The sequence below is a fragment of the Canis aureus genome, chromosome 38, assembly GCF_053574225.1.
Source record: "Canis aureus isolate CA01 chromosome 38, VMU_Caureus_v.1.0, whole genome shotgun sequence".
NCBI classification, from domain to species: Eukaryota; Metazoa; Chordata; class Mammalia; order Carnivora; family Canidae; genus Canis; species Canis aureus.
This window is the reverse complement of record NC_135648.1, coordinates 22,740,213-22,760,859: the sequence shown is the minus strand read 5'-3', so window position 1 is coordinate 22,760,859 and position 20,647 is coordinate 22,740,213. Positions and strand designations below refer to the sequence as shown.

Genomic DNA, 20,647 nt, shown 5'->3' with positions numbered 1-20,647 from the left:
ACTGGGCTAAAACCAGAGTGTCCGTAGAGCTGTGCTCCTCCTGGAGGCTCTAAGGGGAGAATCCGCTTCCTTGTCTTTCCCAGCACATTCCCTGCCCACATTTCTTGGCTCGCGGCCCCTTCCATCTTCTCAAGATGTTAGTCTCCTCAAGTCTTCCTCATGCCTCATTGCTCTAACAATGCCTTCTGCCTCCCTCTTCCACATCGAAAGGACCCTTGTGATCGATTACATTGGACCTACCTGGATAATTCACGATAATCTACTTGAAGGGCAGCTGACTAGCAACCTTAATTCCTTTCACCTGCAACCTTAATACCCTTTGCCATGTAACAATCATAAGTTCTGGGGATTCACAGGCAAACATCTTTGGGAGGCCATTAATCTGCCGACCACACGTTATACAGTTGACCTTTAGACAACAGAGTGCAATGCACTGACCCCCCCTCATCCTCAGTTGAAAGTCCGTGTATAATTTTTGACTCCCCAAAATCTTAAACACTGAGCTACTAATAGCCTATCGCTGACCTTCCAGAAGCCTTTCTGATACCATAAAGTGTTGATTAACACATACTTTGCACATTATATGCATTATATACTGTATTTTTAAAGTAAGCTAGAGAAAAGATGTTAAGAAAGTCAAAAGGGAGGGATGCCTGGGTGGCTTAGTCAGTTAAGCATCTGATGCTTAATTTCAGGATCGTGAGTTCAAGCCCTGTGTTGGGCTCCATGCTGGGTGTGAAGCCTACTTTAAAAAAGTCAAAAGGAAGAAAGAATACATTTACAGCACCGTGCTGTATTTATTGATATCATAATTTAAGTCCTCTGTTTAGAAGATAAATCATCTGTCAGAACCTATATTGATACTGTCTTACATGATACAGAGAGCTGTAGGTGTTATACGTGTTACTAACGCTGGACATGAAAAAATGAAGATGATGTGACAAAGAAATTCATACCTATTTACAAAAGGGTTTTTCCAATATATTTATTGACAAACATCCATGTGCAAGCAGACCTGCACAGCTCAAATCTATGCTGCGCAAGGGTCAGCTGTATACTTTATTTTGAAAAAATGGATCAATTTCTGTAAATGTTTGAAAGCCACATGACCAGAAGACCCTCAGTTGCCACCAGTTTTAAAGTGTTATGACCCAGATGCCTTCTTTTCTCCCTAGGGGGATCCTGGAGAGGAAATTCAGAGGAACCCTGCAGACTGCCCCTTGAGTGTGAATGTTGGCAGGCTTGGGCTCTCCTGATGGGGGCTGCAGAGAGATGGGTCTCTATATCCACCAGAAAAGGGGGACCCAGGGAGGAAAGCATGAGGGACATTTTGAGGAATTTGGGGAACCCCCCTCTTTCCGCTCTCACCTCACCATTCCACATGCACCCCTATATTCAGAATCCTCTGCTGTCATTTGTTCTTATTTTTATTTCTAGGTAACATCAGATGGAACTGTGTGTGCATGTGTGTCCACACATGCATGTGCATAGTGGCTCCCATCACACTGAAATGTGTGTGATTCTCTGTGGCCATGACCTTGTTCGTTGTTGCTTGTTACCCACCCCCACCTCTTGGCACTGCAGCTGGTACGAAAGGGATACTGATTTCATAGTTATAAATTTGAGATGGCATCCTTCCTTCCCACACCCTGACCTTCAACATGGTCTGTCCTCCTCCTAGGTGTATCCAGACGAGTCCCCAGATTATTTCTTTTTTTTTTTTTTTTTAGATTATTTCTAACCAACTCCGGAAACAGTACCGGGTTCAGAAGGCATAGGTCTTAGAATCTTCCTGTGAGCCCCTTCCAAAGCCCATACTGATTACCTCTAGCGTTTGCAGGTGGGACACGCCCTGACTTGCCCCTGGGGGACCCAGTGGCCTCCCATTCTCGTCCCATACAACATTGCCTCTGTTCTTACCTCTGCAAGACACCCTGTGTTGACCGCCTGGGACCCGGTATGGCTTGACAGCAAAACTCAAAACTGGGCATCAATCACAGGCCTGGTGTTTGAAGATTTTATGCAAATTCCTCACCCTCTCTCAGCCTTATTTTTACCCTTGGTATAAGCCGACAGCTCATTCTCGTGGCTCCTCTGTCACATGTCCCAGGGGATGCTGGAAAAGAAATGTGATGTGGTAGGGAAAGCTATTCTTTGGAGGAGAGGCCCTGGGGACACGGAGGAGAAAAGGAACTCACATTTATTGAGCCTCTACTTTGTAGCAGGCACTTTACACAGATTAGCGGTGGTTGAGAACCAGGGCTCTGGAGTCAGGAAGGTTTGGGGCTGCATCTGTCACTTGCTGGCCGTGTGTGGCCTCCGGCAAGTTACCTACTGTTTCCCAGCTTGGTTTCCTCAGTTGCAAAGTGGGGGAAAATCGTATCTACTTCACAGTATTCTGTGGATTAAATGAGATAAATGAGGTAAAGCTTTCAGCACCTCCTGGGCACCCACCGATGTTAGCTCTTGGCATTAACGACCCCAAGAAGTGGGCACCATTAACCTGGATTCACCGGTGAGGAAACGGAGGCTCAGGGAGGTTAGGTCAAACGCCCAAGGGCCTATGCTTAGGGAAGGGGCTCTAGCCCAACTCTAACTGATTCTGGCCCCTCTGGGCTGTGAGCCACAAGGAAGAGAGGAGCCTCAGCCTGCGTCTTCCCGGTGGTTATGCCAGGAGCCTCCGTGGTAGAGCTGGTGGGCTCTCCTTTCTCAGGCTGCCCAAGGCCCAGAGGAGCAGAAGGCTGTTCTGCAAAGCCTCAGGCTTTGCCCTCGTGACCCTTGGTTCCCACTCTTTGGCCCTCGGCCGGGGAGGGGAGGATCCGCCTGTGTGGGCGAGGGCACTACCAACGGATCCTGTTCCAGTCCAGAGCAATCTCTCTCCACGTAATGGGAGTGAGCCCAGCCGCCAAGACCCAGGCAGCCTCTCTCCAGGGTGAGGACAGACTCCCCCTCCATGGGGGAACGCTTGCTCCTTTCAGCACTTTACTTCTAGTCCACCCTAAGTGAGCGTAACTGGAATAACCTACCCAATTGGGAGTAACCTACCCAAGAGGAGCCCAGGCAGTGAGGGGAAGGGAGAAAGGAACCTGGCTGCAGACCGGGTGAAAACTGGAGCTCATGGGAATTCCAGACAAAGCAGTCCAGACACGAGGCAGGGGTGGAGGGGTTGGGGAGGGGTTGGGGGTGTTGCTGGTGGCTGGCAGCAGACCGGGAGGGTACAGAGGTATGAAAACACCTGGAGAGCTGTCATCAGGACCTGCTTAAAGCAACACGGCTCCACGGCACAGAGATGGCTGGCTCTCCAAAAGGAGGAGCACCAGGCAGTGGTTTTCATTCTCTAAAGGGCTGCTCTTCCGTCCCAGGATGGTGAGGAAAGGACTGCACCAGGGACTGATCCTTGGATGCTTGCATACTGGCTGCCTTACCCCTACGGGTGCCCTCTCAACCCCCGCGTTGGTCACACGTCTCCACCTCCTGCTCCTTGGGCTGGAAGCTTCCCTGAGGGAGAGCCATCCGCTCTGCAGAGCCACACCACACCCCCTTCCCAGGTCCAAGGCAGCGGCACCTCCCTGAGGAAGCGTTCCTATATACTCCCACACAGAGCTCGTAGTTCTGATAACATTTATAGTCTAAATCACACAGTTTAGCACTTGGTTTTAAATAACTGTCTGGTATTATTCACTTGTTATTTCTTGTGAATATAAGTTTTGCCTTTCCAGCTGACTGGTAGGTAGGTTTCCTTACCAGTAAAGACTGTGTCTCATGCTTCTTTACCTTCTCCCCTACCCCAGAGCCCACACTGCCTGGGAGACAGTACCCAGGGAAAGGGCACTTAGTGGGTAAGTACTGATGGACTACACTGGCTTTGATGTCTGAGGAACCGCCTGACCAGCCACCCAGTGAAATACTGAAATGGACGGGCTGGAACCTCAGGTTTTAAAAGGTTGGGTCATGTCACCCCTGCCCTAACCCCTGCAAAGGCTCCCCATCTGGCTCTGAGGAAAACTCTTCACTCCAAATCCAGCGTTCTCCAAGATCTGGCCTCCTAATGTCCCTCAAATCCAGCAGGCACAGCCCTGCCCCTGAGCCCCTGCACCAGCTGTTCCCTCTGCCTGAGGCCCCTTTCCCATCTTGCCTCCTGCTTAATTCTTTTTCTTTTAAAGATTTTATTTATTTATTCATGAGAGACACATGGCAGAGGGAGAAGCAGGCTCCATGCAGGGAGCCCGACGTGGGACTTGATCCCGGGACTCCAGGATCAAGCCCTGGGCTGAAGGCAGGAGCTTAACCGCTAAGCCACCCAGGGATCCCCCAACCTCCTGCTTAATTCTTACCCACACGTCATCTTCTCAGCAAGGTCTCCCCAGGCCACCCTGTACAGAATTACAAACTCTCCTCTTCCTAACACGGACTCTCCCGTCACCACTCCTTCCTTGCTTTATTATTCTTTTTCTAGCACTTGCCACTCTCAAGCACACCATTCATTTTACTGTATTTCCCAGACCATAAAGTATAAGCTCCACAAGGGCAGAGATGTCTGGTTGCTTACTCCCGTCGTCTGTACCCCCAGTGCCTGGCACAGATGCTTAGTAAATACTTGCTGAATGAAGAGACCCCAGTCCCACCCTGTGTCTGAGATGGCTCAGGTACAGTTGCCATCAGAGATGGGCAATGGGCAAGAAAATTGTGGAAGTCCCCTCTAGAAGTGAGATTCCAGCATTCCACTCCTGGGCCAACTCTGGGGAAGCACCTCCCCAGAGGTGCTGGGGAAGAGACTGGGGAAGTCTGGAGCTATGTGAGCCCCAGTTACCTTCATCCCACTAGGAGGTCCATCCAGAAGTAGAAGTGGGGGTACTGCCAGGGAAGGTCAAGTGTCAAGTTCCCCCTCTGCCTACCTACAGCTGCCCAGAAGCTGCCCCTCTGTGGTCACTCCCTCTGCTGGACATCATACCTATGCACTCCCAGGCCAGAGACAGACCCTTTCATCACCTGCCTTTGAATGTTCATTTTGAGAACACTTTATAGAGGAACATAACCTTTTCCACCTTTCTTCTTTCCTCCTCCTTCATCTTTAAAAAGAAAGGTTCAGGTAAGATAGATCCACTTTTCCTGGGAGACCCATGCTGGCTGTCTAACACTGCTGCCCCTTCTTACATATGTTTTTTTTTCCTGAATGATCCACCCTGTGACATGTTTGTAAATATGAATGATTGTACTTGTACCTCCCAAGACACATGAGCCTCCCTTGTTAGAGACACTCCACTGACAGCACTAATTCCAAACCATCCCCACCTAATCTGCCTAATCTGGGGTCTGTGCCCCATCCTCATGTCTCCCAGAAGTCACCTTCATATTGGTTCTTGGCACTGTGGCTGTGGGGACTGGCTCTTAGGGTCCCCCTTCTCTGAGGCCACTGGCTCCCTGTGGCCCCAGAGAGGCTTAGCTGAAACAGAAGGAAACAACGCGAAGAACTGTGACCTACAGGAGCAAGAAGAGGGGAGACCCTCTCTGAAGGTCCCCCAAAGGGGACAGGTAGTTCCCAGCTTGCTCAAGACTTGGGAACTTTTCAACCTAGGGAGGAAGGGGAATGGGCAGGATGCCCTCAGAGAATGCTCCAGGTCCAAGGGGCACTGGATTCTGGGAGTGGTTAAGGAGATTGTTTACTCTGTTTTTTTTCTAGTTGTGCTCTTTGAGCAAGTTACTGAACCTGAGTCTTGGTTTCCTTGCATTTAAATTGGAGATAATAAAAGTACCTACCTGATGGAGGTGTTCTGGAAGATTTAATGGGATAACATACGTAAAGCACTTGGCACAGCACCGGGCACCTAGTAAGTGCTCAATAAACGCCAGCTGCTATAGGGAGTGCTGTGTTGGGGTGAGAGGCAGAGGCTGTGACATGGATGTTGCTCCAGAAACCCTCTGCCTGTTCTTCAACTCAGGACTCACTTCAAGTCCATCAAATGCTGATCCGCAGGGAAAGAGTGGGTGGAAGAAATATACAGAGAGAAGCCGAGCTCTAAACCAAACCTGGTTGAGCTCACCTCCTAAAAGGCAGCTCCCTTAGCCCATCTGAACGTCTGAGAGGCCGTGGTCGTGAGACCAATCTCAGCAGGGATGCACCAGATCCTTCGGCCAAAGGCCAATGATTTTAGGCTGAAAAATGTGGGGATGTCCCGGGGCAACCTACCAGCCCCACTGGAAGCTCAGCTCTGAGCATGGAAACAGAGGCCAACGTGGGACATGGTCAAGGTGTTCCTGACTGCCCTAGAAGTCAACGCACATACAGCACGGCACCTCTTCATCCACGACTCCAGGGCCCCAGACACCCTCAGCACCATGGTCCCCAGACCCACCATCTGTGCCTGGCTGACTCCTTTTCAAGCCTTGCCTCAACTATCAGGTCCTTTGAGAGCCACTTCCTCACCTGTGGACAGGGCCAGTCACCTCTCTATCTGCCCATCCCTATATTATAGCACTTGCTTCATTATTGTAAGACTGATCCCCATTTAATAATAATGGTAGTCACAGAGCACTTACTATGCCAGGCACAGTTCTGAGCTTGCTACATGTAGTAACTCATTTAATCATCATAGCGAGTCTCTGAAGTAGATACTATAATTATCCCGTTTAGATATAAGGAAACCGAAGTACAGAGAAGTTGGGTGACATGTCCAACGCCACCCAGCTAGCAGTGGAGCTCCACCCAGATGGAGCCTGGATCTGAACCCTAGCTGTGTGGCTCCAGACTACACTCTTACGGTGCTCCTGGAAAGCAGGGGCAACGTCTGATGGGTCACTGTCCCTAGCACCCAGCATGGGGCTATGCACACAGTAGGTGCTTAGAAAACATGGGCTGACTGCATAAGCAAATGTCTGTTTAAGGCTACCTTGGTGAATATTTCAGCCTCTGAGCTGCAGGATGGAGAAACCAAGCCTCTCAGGGAAGTAGAAGATAAAGGCGCCCTTGTCATCCACTCTCTTAGCCATCCCACCGCACACGGTTGCTGCCCTGTCTGCTTCTGCCTTGTGTCTTGCCTTCTACTTCTGTTGTTTCTCAGTTTATCTTTGGCCTTTGTGCTCCTCCCCTTTTGTTCCTTGGTCACTTTCCTGCTCCACCCAGCCCCTACCCTACCCATTGTCCTTCCCAGTAGCTCTTGCACGCTTCGAAGCCTCCCCCCACCACCACCCCGACCCCCGTTCTTGGCCTTGGAGTTTTGAGAGTCCAGACTTGCCCAAGGAGGCTGAGAACAGCAATGATATTGACTCATTACACTGGCCACGGACCAAGCTTCTACACCCTGATCCTGAAGGAAAACAGCAACATCCCATCAATTCTACCTGGATGCAGAGTGGGGGTGCGGGCAGGGGGTGGTACCTGCCTATAGCTTGTCCCTAATCTGTGTGGGATGAGGAAGATCCACTGCCCTCCCTGCCTCCTCTCTCAGGCTCCCGGCTCCTCCAAAAAGCCCTCCCATAGCACTTGAGAAAGCTTATTCATACAACCGCGCAGCAAATCCTTTATTTTCTAATACTCTGAGCAGAAGGGGTGCCCTTCTGAAAAATTCAGTTACAACGTAACTTCGGACCACAGTGCAAGTGGCCAGCGGTCACAGGCTCCTGGAGGCCAAAAGAACTGCAGATAATCAGTCACTGCAAAACGGAAACCAATGTGACCTGGGGCAAGTAGTTTATTCTCTCTGGTACTCAATATCCTAGCTATCAAGAAGGGGATGATGATCTAGACTTTAGGTTGTCAGGAGCATTGAATGAGATCATTTTTGTAAAGCTCAGGACAGACTGGTGCTTAGTAGGTGCTAAAAAACACATCTGTTTCTCCGTTCTCTAAAACACTGGCTGTCTACTCCACCTCTCAGACAAAGAGTGTGATACAAAAGGTCCAGCTTTCCAGATCAGAAATATCTAAAGGACAGGATGACCCTCGGTCTCCAAGCTCTGTGGTAAGTGTATGTTATAGGGAACTGGGCCCATCATGCTAGAGGTCACTCACTGCAGTGATGATGTCAATTCACTAGGACTGTCCACATTACCCTCCCCTACCCCCAAGCAGTGGGTCTTTGAAAGAGTCCGGAGGGCACAGAACTAATCAGCTAGGAAGTCCAAACGCAACTTCATTTCTCCCTTGGGACATGCAGGTTTGTTTAATTGCTATATCCTCGGCTCTTAAAATAGTACATAGTAGGTGCTCAATAAATTGCTAAATGATTTTTTTTTTTAAAGCAATAGACTTTCTTTTTCTTTCAAATAAAAACATGGGTAGGGATGGGATAGGAGGTAAATGGCAGGGTACTGGGGGCATGGCAGGGAAATGCAGCTGCCAGGCCCGCCAGCCCAGGCTCCTCCCCTGCAAAGGGGATACAGCAAAGCCAACAGTGCTTGTGTCCCCACCTTCAGGATGTTCGGGAACCAAGCTCACATGCCTGGCTTGAGGTTTATGCTGCAGTTTTCAGAAGAGAAGGTGGGGGGGGGGGGCGGCAAAGGTGGAGACAGAGATAGGAAGGGAAGGAGGGAGAGATCTTGGAGAGCGGTGTGAGAGGGAGATAAGGAGATGCCCGTGGAAGAAAGAGAGTGAGGGGAGGACAGAAAGAGGAAGGAGGCACAGGGAGAAAAGAACGGAAGTGGGGAGCAATCCTGGGCAGTTACACAGGAAGCCTGCTGTCTCAGCCTGCTGGGGCATTCATCTCAGCAGACCCCTGAGTTCCCACTGCCTTGGCTGTCTCTTAGGGGTTAGGCTGTGCCAGGGGGAAGGTGTGATCTGGGGGTGCTCCTAGATACCAGGTGTCTGCTGCCAGGCCCTGGGCAGGTCTCAGTCCCTGAAGCACCATGGCCCATCTCATCTAGGTCCAGGGGGACCCCCTAGGCAGGAGACTAGGAGGAGACTCAGTGTGAACCAGCCTGAAAAGGGCCTGGAAGGCTCAGACCCCTAGCTGTGCCATTCTTTTTCCACCCTCTCCATACAAGGACACCTGGCCAGCCGGGAAAGTGGGTCAGGCCACCTACATCTGACTTTTTTCTGAAAACACGCAAGGGAGCCTCAAGGCCCTATACGCAGCCTTTGCCCACCCCATGCCCAGTGATCTTTGTTGGTGGGACCTTTTAAGAAGCAGCGGGCAGTGGGAACGGATCCTGGCCTTCTCACTCAGGAAGAAGACACCCGCCGGAGCCCATCCCAGGCTGGTGGGGAAGAGGGAGTCTGCAGCTGGACAGGGAAAGACCCAAATCTCAACGACGGTGACGGCGCTGCTGGGGAGGCGCCTCCACCCCCTGACCCCGGGAGCCTGTTCTCTCTACCACCCCAGCCCCTGGGGTCTTCCTCCTGCGCACTGACCCGTCCATCTCTGGCGACCGCGCGCGGTGCCCGGCCCGGCCCACCCCATCCGACCCTGCCGGTCGCCCAATTAGAGGCTGCGTTGGCTCCAACAGATGGGAGCTGCGGCAGCCCGCGGAACCGAGCACAAAGCCCAGCTGACATTTTCCTTCCTGTTCTTTCGGCGGGGGAGGAAGAACAGGGGCGGGCGGGGGGTGCCCAGCAACACCCCTAGTGCCCACCCCCCGCGCCCAGGTCTCCTGCCACGCTTTAGCGGCTCAGCGCAGCCCCAGGTGGGGGCGGCCCCCTCGCCCAGCGGATCCTCGCTGGCTGCAGCCACGGCCTGCGCCGCCCCTGCCTGCAGGGCAGACAGACCACCTGTGGCTGGACGACCCCTCCTGCCTCCCGGGCTCGGCGGGGCCCAGAGCGGTCCTTCCCACAGCCCCGAGGCTGGGCCCAAGGCCGGCCCCTCCCCCCTCCCGCCCCGATGTCCCAGCCCGGGCTGCGGACAGACCCAGCCGGCCCGGGAGAGACCTGGCTCCTGGTTCCAGGTACTTCGGGCACACACCAAGGCCGCCTCGTCCCTCCGCACGGACACCCGAGCTCCAAGGACCGGGCGGTCCCCGCGGCCCCGGAGAGCGTCCGCTCCGCAGGTCCGCCTCGGTCCCGCCCGCCCCATCGCCTTGGCCGCCTCCCGGCTCCCCGGCACCTCCGGGCGCCGCTGTACCCAGCAACAGTTTGGGGCGCCTCGGTCCTCCGGGGAGGGGGAGGGGCGCCGGGGGCTGCGGCCCAGCCGCCCCTCCCCCGCGGCCCCGGGTGCAGTCCGCGCGGTCGGCCGCGCTCGCCCCTCTCCAGCCCCTCCCCGGCGGCCCCGGCTCCCCCTCCCCCGCGGCCGCCCCTCCCCCTCCCCCTCCCCCAGCCCCAGCCCCAGCCCCCGGCCCGCCGCTCCCACCGCGCCCCCCGTCCTCCCCCGGCCACGCCGACCGCCCCGCGCCGCCCACGGCTCGGCCCGGGAACGCACACTCACCCGCGGGCGCCGTCCGGGCTCCCGGGGCCGCCGTCCGCCGCCCGCGCCGCCGCGCCCCTCTCGGCTCCGGCTCCGGCTCCGGCTCCGGCTCCCGCTCCGGCTCCGGCTCCGGCTCCCGCTCCCGCTCCCGCCCGGGCTGGGGCAGGCCGGGCGCGCCCTCCCTCCGCGCCGCGCGCAGGCCGGGCAGGGTCTCGGGCGCCCTCGCCGCCGCCGAGTCGTCCGGGGAGCGCTCCTGGGCCCCAGCCGGCGAGCGCGGCCGCAGCACCGCGGAGCTCGCCGCCCCCGCCCGCGCCCCCGCCCCCGCCGCGCCCCCGCCGCGCCCCCGCCCGCGCCCGCGCCCCGGAGCCGCGCAGCCCTGCGAGTCGTGGCGGAGGCTGCGGGCGGCAGGCGGGCGCTCCTAACGCGCCGCGCGGCCGCAAGCGCACCCGGCAGGCCCTCGCCCCCCGCGCCCCTCCCGCCCCTCCCGCCGCCGCTCTCCCCGCCTCCGCGTCTGCACGCCCCGCCACCCCCCTCCGGTCCCGCCGCCAGTTTAACTCCTGAGTGGCCGGAGCCCCCCCTCCCCAACGCGCGCTCGCACCCGGGCGGGAGGGGGCCGGGGGGGCCGAGGGGCCAGGGGTGGTCCGCGGCTGGGAGCGCAGGGAGCGCGGGGCTCGGAGGAGCCGGGGAGGGGGGTGGCGCTCCTGGTCCCGCCTCGGCCTCTCGCGGAGGCCAGGACAGAGGGGGAGGGGGAATTCGGCAGCTTTGAGCGGTGGGTGCATCTCGCAGGCGGAGCTCGCGCCCGAGACCGCGGTCGTGCTACCCTCCCGAAGTTAGCAGCGGACCGAGTGGGTTAGAACTTGTTCCTGGGCACAGACACCCCTCGTCCTAAAGAATGAAGTGGACCACCCCGCACCCGCACCCGCACCCGCACCCCCACCGGTTCTCATGCCCTTCCAGCACTCTCTCTGAGCCGGCGGCTCTGGCATCCTGGAAGACCCCATCATGACCCTAAGTGAAGGGCGTCAAGCCACATAGGTGCTAGGCGGGAACTGGCAAGTCCGCCCAGGGGCTTGGCTTTGGGGGGCGTCCGTTCAGCGGGCTATGCTATGCTGTAAACGCCGAGACAGGAGAACAGGAGTGATCCATGCACACGGGGGGTGCTGGGCTGCTGCCGGGTGCCTTAGAAAAGCTGGGCCACTACCACTGATTGGGGCTTAGGAGAGTGGGTCTCCTGCTGGAAGCAACCGCGTAAGGCCCGTGCCTTGGCGGGGCCCTCAGCCTGGATCGCTCCGAGTGCACTAATGCACGCAAGCTCAGCTCCATGATAGGCCACACCCCGATGATGGGTTTTGAACAGAGGCAGCAGAATCAATCATAGGGGAGTGGGCCAGGGGGAGCCCAAGGTCTTGTCGGGAGTGGCACCTAGCACCTATCCAGTCTGTCTTCCTTCTTTCATGGCTTGAGCTCAATGCGTCCTGTGAGCTGAACTCCAGACAGAACCCTGACAGAGCTTTCTGGTTCTGTCTTTTCCAAGGGCACAGCCAGTGGTAACTCCATGCCTGGAGGCTTTTATAAAGTCGGCTTGAAAGTCTGTGTGTTCTGTATGCACAGAGGGGGTGCTCACCTTCATATATCCAGTAAGCACGTATTAATTTCCCATTGTACCTCCTAAACCACCACCACCACCCCCTGCTCCCTCCACCCTCCACCCCTGCCGTGGGGCATAATGGTCTCAAGGAGCTTAGAAGGATGAGTTGGAGGTATATGAAACAAATTTTAACATTTCAAGGCAATGGAAGTGCCATAGAAATGCAGAATGAAAAAGCCATTATTGGCTAGGGTTTATTCATGGAAAGTTTTACGGAGGAGTTGAGATTCAAGCTGAGTCCAGATGGTAGGATAGGGTTTGAAGTGACGGAGGAAACAGGGACCGGCAAAGGCAGGATAGTGGAGACAAGCAGAGTAGAATGGGTGGTTGTGTGGAGAGTAGGGGGCAAGAGGCAATGTATAGAACTACTATTAGATACCAGTCCTTTTCACATATTTCTCCCATTTCCCTCTCTGAGTTGGTGCTTACCCCATTTAATAGGAGAATGGAGGCTCCGAGAGTTTAAAATCTACAGGCAAAATTTGAACCCTCTTCTTGAAACACACGATGCCCCCTGCTGTAACACCATATTGGAGCTACGCATGCAAAGTGGGGGCAGCCAATGAGCCTGAATTGCCAGGCTGAGCGGTTTGGCAGTGGCCCAGAGTGCAAGCAATTTGGGGTGAAAGAGGCAGGAACATGGGAGACCAGAGAGGAGGCTGTGGTCGGAGCAATGAGGAGGGAGCCGTGAGCATAGAGAGTACATGCGGTGGGCCATTGTCAGGAAGTCCCAACAGAACTCTAACCCTGACTATTCTAGTGAAGGAGGTCAAAACTTGGCTCCAGGCTTTTAAGCATGAGTGTTTAGGTCCTGTGTTAATTCAGTGGTGCCACCTCGCCCTCTTGAGGGCCAAGTCCAGCATATTCACAGACTGATCCTGAAATGGGGAGATATTATCAGTCCTTTACCCTCCCAATGACCTGAGCACTCAATCCAGTGCTTGTCCCCCACCCCTAAAATGTCTGTGCAGGCTGCCATGTGTGTCTCAGCTCCGGAGCAGACTGTGCACTTCTGGGGGGCTGAGACTGTCCCATACAGCATCAGGTCAAGACTAGTACCTTACAGCAGATGCTCTGTAACCAACCGCTGAAGGACAGATGGGGCAAACACAAGTAATGTTTGCCAAGTAGCTGGGTCCCAAGTGACAGACCCTATAAGACACACAATGGGTAAAGGATAAGGAAATCACATTCCCCGTGGGGAGAGAATGAGGCAACGTTCTCTTGAGCCGACTCTTAATTTCACATAACCCGATGGGACAGAGGAAAGACCATAGGTTTTCGAGCCAGAGATTTGAAACTATCACTTACTTTGTGTTGCTCCAGGAAAAATTCTTAACTTCTATAAGCTCTAATTCTTGCCTATGTAAAAATATTAATTTGAGTAATCTCAATTAATTCTTGTTGAATACCAACATGTAAGGCACAATGCTAAACTCACTTATGCATCAGCTTTTTGAAAAGTCCATCACCTCTAGGACCCTGGAGGTAGAGGGGAGGAATGTTTCACATTTGTGTAACCTGTGATAACAGAGCTGAAATCTAAACCCAGGGCTCTCTGATGGCCAAGTCCAAGCACTAAACTGCTACCTGGCAACACTTCTTCAAGATGAGGGTAGCAATAAGGGTATTCATTCATCCTCACAGGACTGCTGTGAGATGTAACAGAGGTTGCACGTGTCTGGCAGTGAGCACTGTGTCTGGCACGTAGTGCACCCCAGTAAATGGGTGTCTCTCTCTCTCTCTTTCTCTCTCCCACTCCCCCTCTCCTTCTCCCTCTCCCCTCTTTCTCTCCTTCTCCCACTCTCTCTTTCTCAATCTGGCTCCCATGGCAGCCACTCCGAGCCAGATACTTTGCTGGGAAAAGATGAGGGCTCAGTTCAGTCTTTTGGAAGCTCTTAGGTAATTACCAGAGGACTTAATGGCCCTGTTAATGACCTTTCACCCTGTCCGTTTAATCTCTAGGCTTAGCCAGGCATAACTCCCTGCCAGGAAGGTGGGGACTCTGTGACACCAGAGTGTCTTTGGAGAGAGATGCTGGGTACACTGTGCCCCTATGAGTATTCCTCAGGTCAGCTCACTGGGCTCTTAATGTAGGGGTCAGATACTGAGCTAGTAGGCATGCTGTTTGTGTGGTGGGGCAGTGAGGAGAGGAGGGTTCCTCCTGGAGCCTGGCAGAGAAGCCAAGTCAAGGAAGGAAGGCTGGGGACATGGGACCACCTCCTCCTCTGGGCACTCCACTGCTATAGACAGCCTCTGCCCAGCCCTCACCTCAGGAGGCCCTGGTGGGCTCTTTGGAATCACCAAGGGCTGTTGCCCCACCAGTGCCCCTAGTAGGTAGGGAATATGGCTCAGAGCAGTGGTCCTTAGGCATAAGCCTCACCAGAGCATGTGTACAAATGCAGACCCACTGGTCTTCCTGAGAGTCAGATTCTGCAGTTCTCTGAATCTGTGTTTTGGCAAATTCTCTAGGTGATTCTGATTCAGGTCAGTGAATTAACCCTGTTTTGAGACACACTGGCCTGAGGTACCCATTGCTCTCTGACTTCTCCCTTCTTGGGCTCAGCTCCCAACTGGCTGTTGGAGAACAGTGAAAGGTGAACCCAGGGTCCCTACCAGAAGCGGGTTTGTGGGAAAGCTGATGAAGCTTAAACTTTAGGGTTGCTCACCTGTGGGATGAGGGGAGAAATCTGGGAGTTGTAGAGTGTTCTAGGTGGGGAGAGGAGGCCATTTTGCAAATAGGGAGCATTTTTATGTATTTCCGGTCAACTTAATGAAGAGACGTCAGAAGAAAGGGATCGGGGTTTCCAAAGCTTGTGTGCATTGCTGTGATCTCTCTAGTTCTAAAGAAATATCACTACCATTGGACTGAATTTTGTATTTGTTCTTTTTCTTGAGAGACTCCCACAAAACCCGGCTCTTCCCTGGCCCCTGACCTCAGGAAGCTCCAAGGATCCACAGATATCCTTGGAACACGGAGAACCAGAAGGGCAGGAGGACATTGCAGATGGCAGAGCTGTGTGGAGCAGCAGGGAGTCTTCAGATTCCTGGAAAAGGCACTGCAGGTAAAAATGATGGAGGTTGAATCTGTTTTTGCCCAGAAACAATGTGATAATGGAAATTACACTCCTCACCAAGGTCCTGGTGCCCAGCTTCTTATAGAAAGAAGCATATATACCGTAAACACCATATTTAATCAACTGTAAATGATCTACTTGTGCTCTGTTCAATTGAATCTGAGTATACAAAACAGCTAAACTGGGCAATATGGTAACCAAATTCCATTCTGTTTAATTTAATGTATTCAAAAGATTCCCAGGAGAACTGCTTTTTGGGAGGATGGGCAAGAGGGAGACCCTCAGAGGCCCAGAGCACAACTGAAAAGAGACCATCAGGCAGCATCATTTGTGGGTGCACCTGGCTGATTGTGAAGTGCACCTCTGTAAGTCAAGCACTGCCTACACGCACACACACCAGGAATGGGGGATATTTAAGAGGGCTTGGGGTACTTGAAATTGGATACGGCTGGTCTAGAATGATCTTTCTGGAGGAGTACATTTTTGAGAAGATACTTGAAGGCAGAACCAGAAAATGGTTAGGTTTCCTGAGAGATGAGCACCAGGGTTGCACAGGTCCTATTCATTTGACTTTTGCCCCACCTCACTGTAACCAACAGGCTGTCAAGAAGACTTGGTCCCTAAGTGTTCAATCGCCACCTTGCACTTACTTTTCAAACTGCAGGTGGAGACCCATTAGCAGGTTACAATAAGAACTTGTTTTTAAGAATAAAATGGAGGGCGCCTGGGTGGTTCAGTCAGTTAAACATCTACCTTTGGCTCAGGTCATGAGCCAGAGTTCTGGGATAAGGTTCTGCATTGGGCTCCCTGCGCAGTGGGGAATCTGCTTCTCCCCCTGCTCTTCTCCTCCTGCTCGTGATCTCTCTCTCTCTCAAATAAATAAATAAAATCTTTAAAAATAAATAAATAGACTAGGAAAAAAATACTTCATTAATTCTTTTGTTCAGTTTCATGGAAACATGTGTGGACTGAGTCATGGTATTAGGTGTTTCTTTACATGGGTCTTTATCAAACCTTGATTATGTATTCCCAAAGCCTGCAAATAAGATACACGTGGGGTATCTCACGTGTTAAGAATAAAGAATTTATTCAAATCCAGCCTTTTTCCTTGGCATTACTTTTGTTGGTTGTCTTCTTTTCCAATCAGACTCTATTCATCACTGAACATTTCATTTCAGAAATGGTTCACAGGGCAAAGAAACTGGGACTCCATGTATCCAGATCCTGTACTTTCCTCTTTGTACTATCTCTGACTTCTCTTATTTTCCTTCTTATTTTCCCTCGGAGAAGGAAGTCTTTATGATCTTACTTCCAATATTTGGATTAATTCCAACATAGATCTTAGAGCTCACAGGGCTCTCCAAAAAATCATTCCTGAGGTCTGTCCCAGCAGCCACCACCTGGGTCTATTTTTGCTTTCTACACTCATGCTTCTGAAGCTGTGCGTGCAAAAGAACCACCCGAGGAATTGATTAAAACATGATTTCTTGGATCCCACCTAATGCTGAGGTGAGGCTCCTGAACTGCAATTTTGACTAGCTTCCCCGAGTGGTTCTGAGGACCACACTTTGAAGAACACTATTAATAAACCATGGAGAAACCTCCACTCTTTCCAGGAAGCTTTCCCCCGTTCACTCCTGATTCTGATCACTCCACTCTGTTTCCTTTCTGCAGGAATAGTCTCAGTTTATGCCACTTTATGTTTATGTGCAGTCATTTGCACTTTGTCCGAGAAGTTACCTTATCTGGGTATCCCGCTTGCTACTTAAATTATAAACTCCCCCAAGGAACTGTATTGTTCATTACTATTTCCCCAGAGTACCCAACAGAAGACCTTGCTCCTGGCAGACTTCCCATAAGCTCTCTGTGCACAGGACAGAATCCTCCCATATATTCCTCCTGCCCTTCCTGGCCCCTAACCTCTGGGTCCGGGTTCCCATCCAGGAGTTTTTAGGGCAGGGATTAGCATCTGAGTTGTTCCCTGTATCAAACAGTACTATTTATTGGGTGATTTTGGCTCTGTCTGACTTTGTCCTTTTCATCTCACCTCCATGGGTTTAGAGAGAAGTGAATCGGTTAAAAACTAATGAGTCCAGATAACCCCCCTGGGATTGTAGCTTCATCAAGGGCTGTTATATTCTTCAGTTCTAGAAACACATCGAACAGCAAAGACGGAGAGCTGAACAGCAAGGCAAAAACAAGAATGAGGCAAGCTAGCGTCTAGGGCACAAAATTTTTGGAAGCGGTCACTCTCAGGAGCTGGTCCTGTACTTGCAGGACCCTGAGAGTGCGGGCCTTTTCACATTTTGGGCTCTAGGTGTTTCCCTGCCTCACCTTAGTCCCAGACCAGTCCCAGCCTAATTGCAGCCTAAAGCCAGCACCCAGGCCCTAATAAGTTCTGACTGTCAGGCCTCACAATGGACCAATGGAGAGAGGGCTGGGGATGAATGGTTCTTCAGGCAGAGGTCAGCTTGGTCCATTTTCCTGCTCTGAGGAGCTGTCCTGCATGATAAGCAGCTTGGGTAAAATTGACACTGAGCCCCTGATTCTGTGCCAGGAATGTTCCCGGCATTGTCTCACTTAGTCTTTATGAGGCTCGTGGAGGCTGGGCTCCCAGCTAGGAGGAGGCTTCAAGTCCTCTGGTGGAAGTCCACTGGATTTGTTTGTTGATTTGTTTGGTTTTTTTTTTCCCTTTCTTCTCCCTCCATAGCTCCCCTGCCTCTTATGAAAAAAAGATCCCACAATCCTCAAGAGCCACCTGTCAAAGGGATTAAAACTTTCACTTTTAGAAGTCTCATCTTTATGTTTTATCCCTATTGTACCTTCTGCCACAAATCACATTTCTGCCCATTTTACCCCCAGAGGAGATGATGAACAGCCTGTCACTGGGACCAGGCTCTCTCTGTGGGGACCCCGGGATCTTTTGGTTTATGAAGCCTTTTTTGTGTTTTTTTCTTCAGGCACCACAAACTCATCTCCTCTGTTGGGGGTTTTCTTTTCTTCTTCTGGAAGAAGAAAAATTATAAGGAGAGGAAAAAGCAACACCCTTTTTGAACTCGGCCACAGGAACTTCTTGCAAGATACATCCACGAAGGCAAAAGAAACAAAAGCAAAAATGAACTATTGGGACTTCAGCAAGATAAGAAGCTTTTGCACAGCAAAGGATACAGTCAACAAAACTAAAAGACAACCCACAGAATGGGAGAAGATATTTGCAAATGGCCTATCAGATAAAGGGCTAGTTTCCAAGATCTATAAAGAACTTATCAAACTCAACACCAAAGAAACAAACAATCCAAGCATGAAATGGGCAAAAGACATGAACAGAAATCTCACAGAGGAAGACCTAGACATGGCCAACATGCACATGAGAAAATGCTCTGCATCACTGGCCATCAGGGAAATACAAATCAAAACCACAATGAGATACCACCTCACACCAGTGAGAATGGAGAAAACTAACAAGGCAGGAAACCACAAATGTTGGAGAGGATGTGGAGAAAAGGGAACCCTCTTACACTGTTGGTGGGAATGTGAACTGGTGCAGCCACTCTGGAAAACTGTGTGGAGGTTCCTCAAAGAGTTAAAAATAGACCTGCCCTACGACCCAGCAATTGCACTGCTGGGGATTTACCCCAAAGATACAGATGCAATGAAATGCCGGGACACCTGCACCCCGATGTTTCTAGCAGCAATGTCCACAATAGCCAAACTGCGGAAGGAGCCTCGGTCCATCGAAAGATGAATGGATAAAGAAGCTGTGGTCTATGTATACACTGGAATATTCCTCAGCCATTAGAAACGACAAATACCCACCATTTGCTTCGACGTGGATGGAACTGGAGGGTATTGAAGTAAGTCAATCAGAGGACAAACATTGTATGGTTTCATTCATTTGGGGAATATAAATAATAGTGAAAGGGAATAGAAGGGAAGGGAGAAGAAATGTGTGGGAAATATCAGAAAGGGAGACAGAACATGAAGACTCCTAACTCTGGGAAATGAACTAGGGGTGATGGAAGGGGAGGAGGGCGGGGGGTGGGGGTGACTGGGTGACGGGCACTGAGGGGGCACTTGACGGGATGAGCACTGGGTGTTATTCTGTATGTTGGCAAATTGAACACCAATAAGAAATAAATTTATCATAAAAAAATAAATAAGAAAACTGAAATTAAAAAAAAATAAGGAGAGGAAAAAGAAAAGCGGAGGAAGAAGAGAGTTGAGGACACAAATTCTTGCCCTGTCTCCCTGAGCTGAGGGCAACCAATCTGCTGAAGGCAGGACATGGGGAGGTGGCCCCTGTAAATATTTCGCTCCCTACAGGCCAGGACCTACAGCAGGGAATCCAGGATCTTGGACCACTTCAGTGTACTTATGCACAAGTAGCTCATGGTCCAAATCCCTTCACGGACCCCAGGCCCCTGCCCCTCTTGGGTGGGTCTCACCCTGGATGCCTGGGTCACAGAGAAGTGGAACTTTCAGCCTCGACATGGGAAGACAGAAAAGCTGGGGACCGGGGCCAGGCACCCAGCCCCTCTCCTTCCCTGCATCCCCTGCAATCTCAGGGATGGTCTCCCCACACACTCACTGACTTGAGCGGCTAGAGTAGATGACTAATGCATGTCATTTTCAAGATGCTCTCTCTGCACAGAAAAGTACATTCAGATCCAGGTTTTAATTGTGTGTGGTTTTAGCTGAGATGGCGTTAATTTATTTCCTTTGCTACTTCAGCGGTTCTTCATCACGGTGAAATTATCTGGAATGTATCTTCTCTCTCTCTCTCTCTCTCTCTCTCTCTCTCAAGACAAAGAGAAGAAGCTGACCTTGTTCCTTTTCCACTGATTGAGGTCTAGAACATTCTACGGGCTGCCAGATGCTGTTTAGGGAGTGCTTCAGGTTGGAGACCCTCTCATCTCTCATCTTTCACTACCTAGTGCCCCCACCTCCCCACTGCCGTATTTACCAGACGGAATGCTTCATGTGGCAGGACCTTAACCTCCCAGACAGACTCTGACAAATTCACCAAGAGAGCGGATTTTTCAGGTAGGGCCAGCTCCAGTCAGTTTCCAGAATGAGAGAAATGCTTTCTTGCTTGGACAACCTTTAGAGAAAAGGGGAAAAAACTTGACATCTACAAAGGGCTTCTTGGAGGAAAGGGATGACGTTAATCAAAGAAAGATGGGGCAGGAGGCACTGAAGACCCCCGACGGGTATTCCAAAGCTCTTGCTTTGTGACTTTGGTTGAGAGACAGTCTATCATGTAAGAAAGTGTTTAGGGCCAGTGTGAATATGATAACTCCCTCGAGCAACATTGTGGGGTGGTTTTTTTTCACCCAAAGTCTCTTTGTGATGAGCATAAAAATAGCACACACACTTTCAGAGATGCTGCTGCGTCTTGCCCCGGAACTTTGCCCTCCTTGAGAATGATCATTTCCTGTGGATCTGCACTAGCTAAGACCCTTTTATCAAGCCTGACTTACTCTAGTTTTTTACTCTAAAGGTAAAAGAATGTTTATTTTCCAAATGTAGAAGCTTAGTTTCATTTTGAATATGCTTTTCAATCTGTTTAAGTTCTAAATTGGAGGTTAAAC

At 51.7% G+C, this 20,647-nt stretch overlaps 1 protein-coding gene and 1 long non-coding RNA gene across 7 annotated transcripts in view; one reads left to right on the top strand and one right to left on the bottom strand.

Moving 5' to 3' along the window:
* LRRN2 (leucine rich repeat neuronal 2) overlaps positions 1 to 10,527 on the bottom strand; it is a 61,555-nt gene extending 51,028 nt beyond the window's left edge. For 4 of the 6 annotated variants that reach the window (XM_077886941.1, XM_077886942.1, XM_077886943.1 and 1 more), the window contains exons 1-3: positions 10,353 to 10,527; positions 2,199 to 2,398; positions 1,921 to 2,116 (exon numbers count right to left, since the gene is read on the bottom strand). The gene's annotated coding sequence lies outside the window, so the exon portion shown is untranslated. The remainder of the gene's footprint in view (positions 1 to 1,920; positions 2,117 to 2,198; positions 2,399 to 10,352) is intronic. The other 2 variants (XM_077886947.1, XM_077886946.1) reach the window with 1 other exon arrangement.
* On the top strand, positions 9,608 to 19,062 carry LOC144307310 (uncharacterized). The gene is made up of 3 exons (XR_013374203.1): positions 9,608 to 9,978; positions 14,880 to 15,044; positions 18,017 to 19,062. It is a non-coding gene; the product is annotated as an uncharacterized LOC144307310 (long non-coding RNA).
* The last annotated feature ends 1,585 nt before the right edge of the window (positions 19,063 to 20,647 follow it).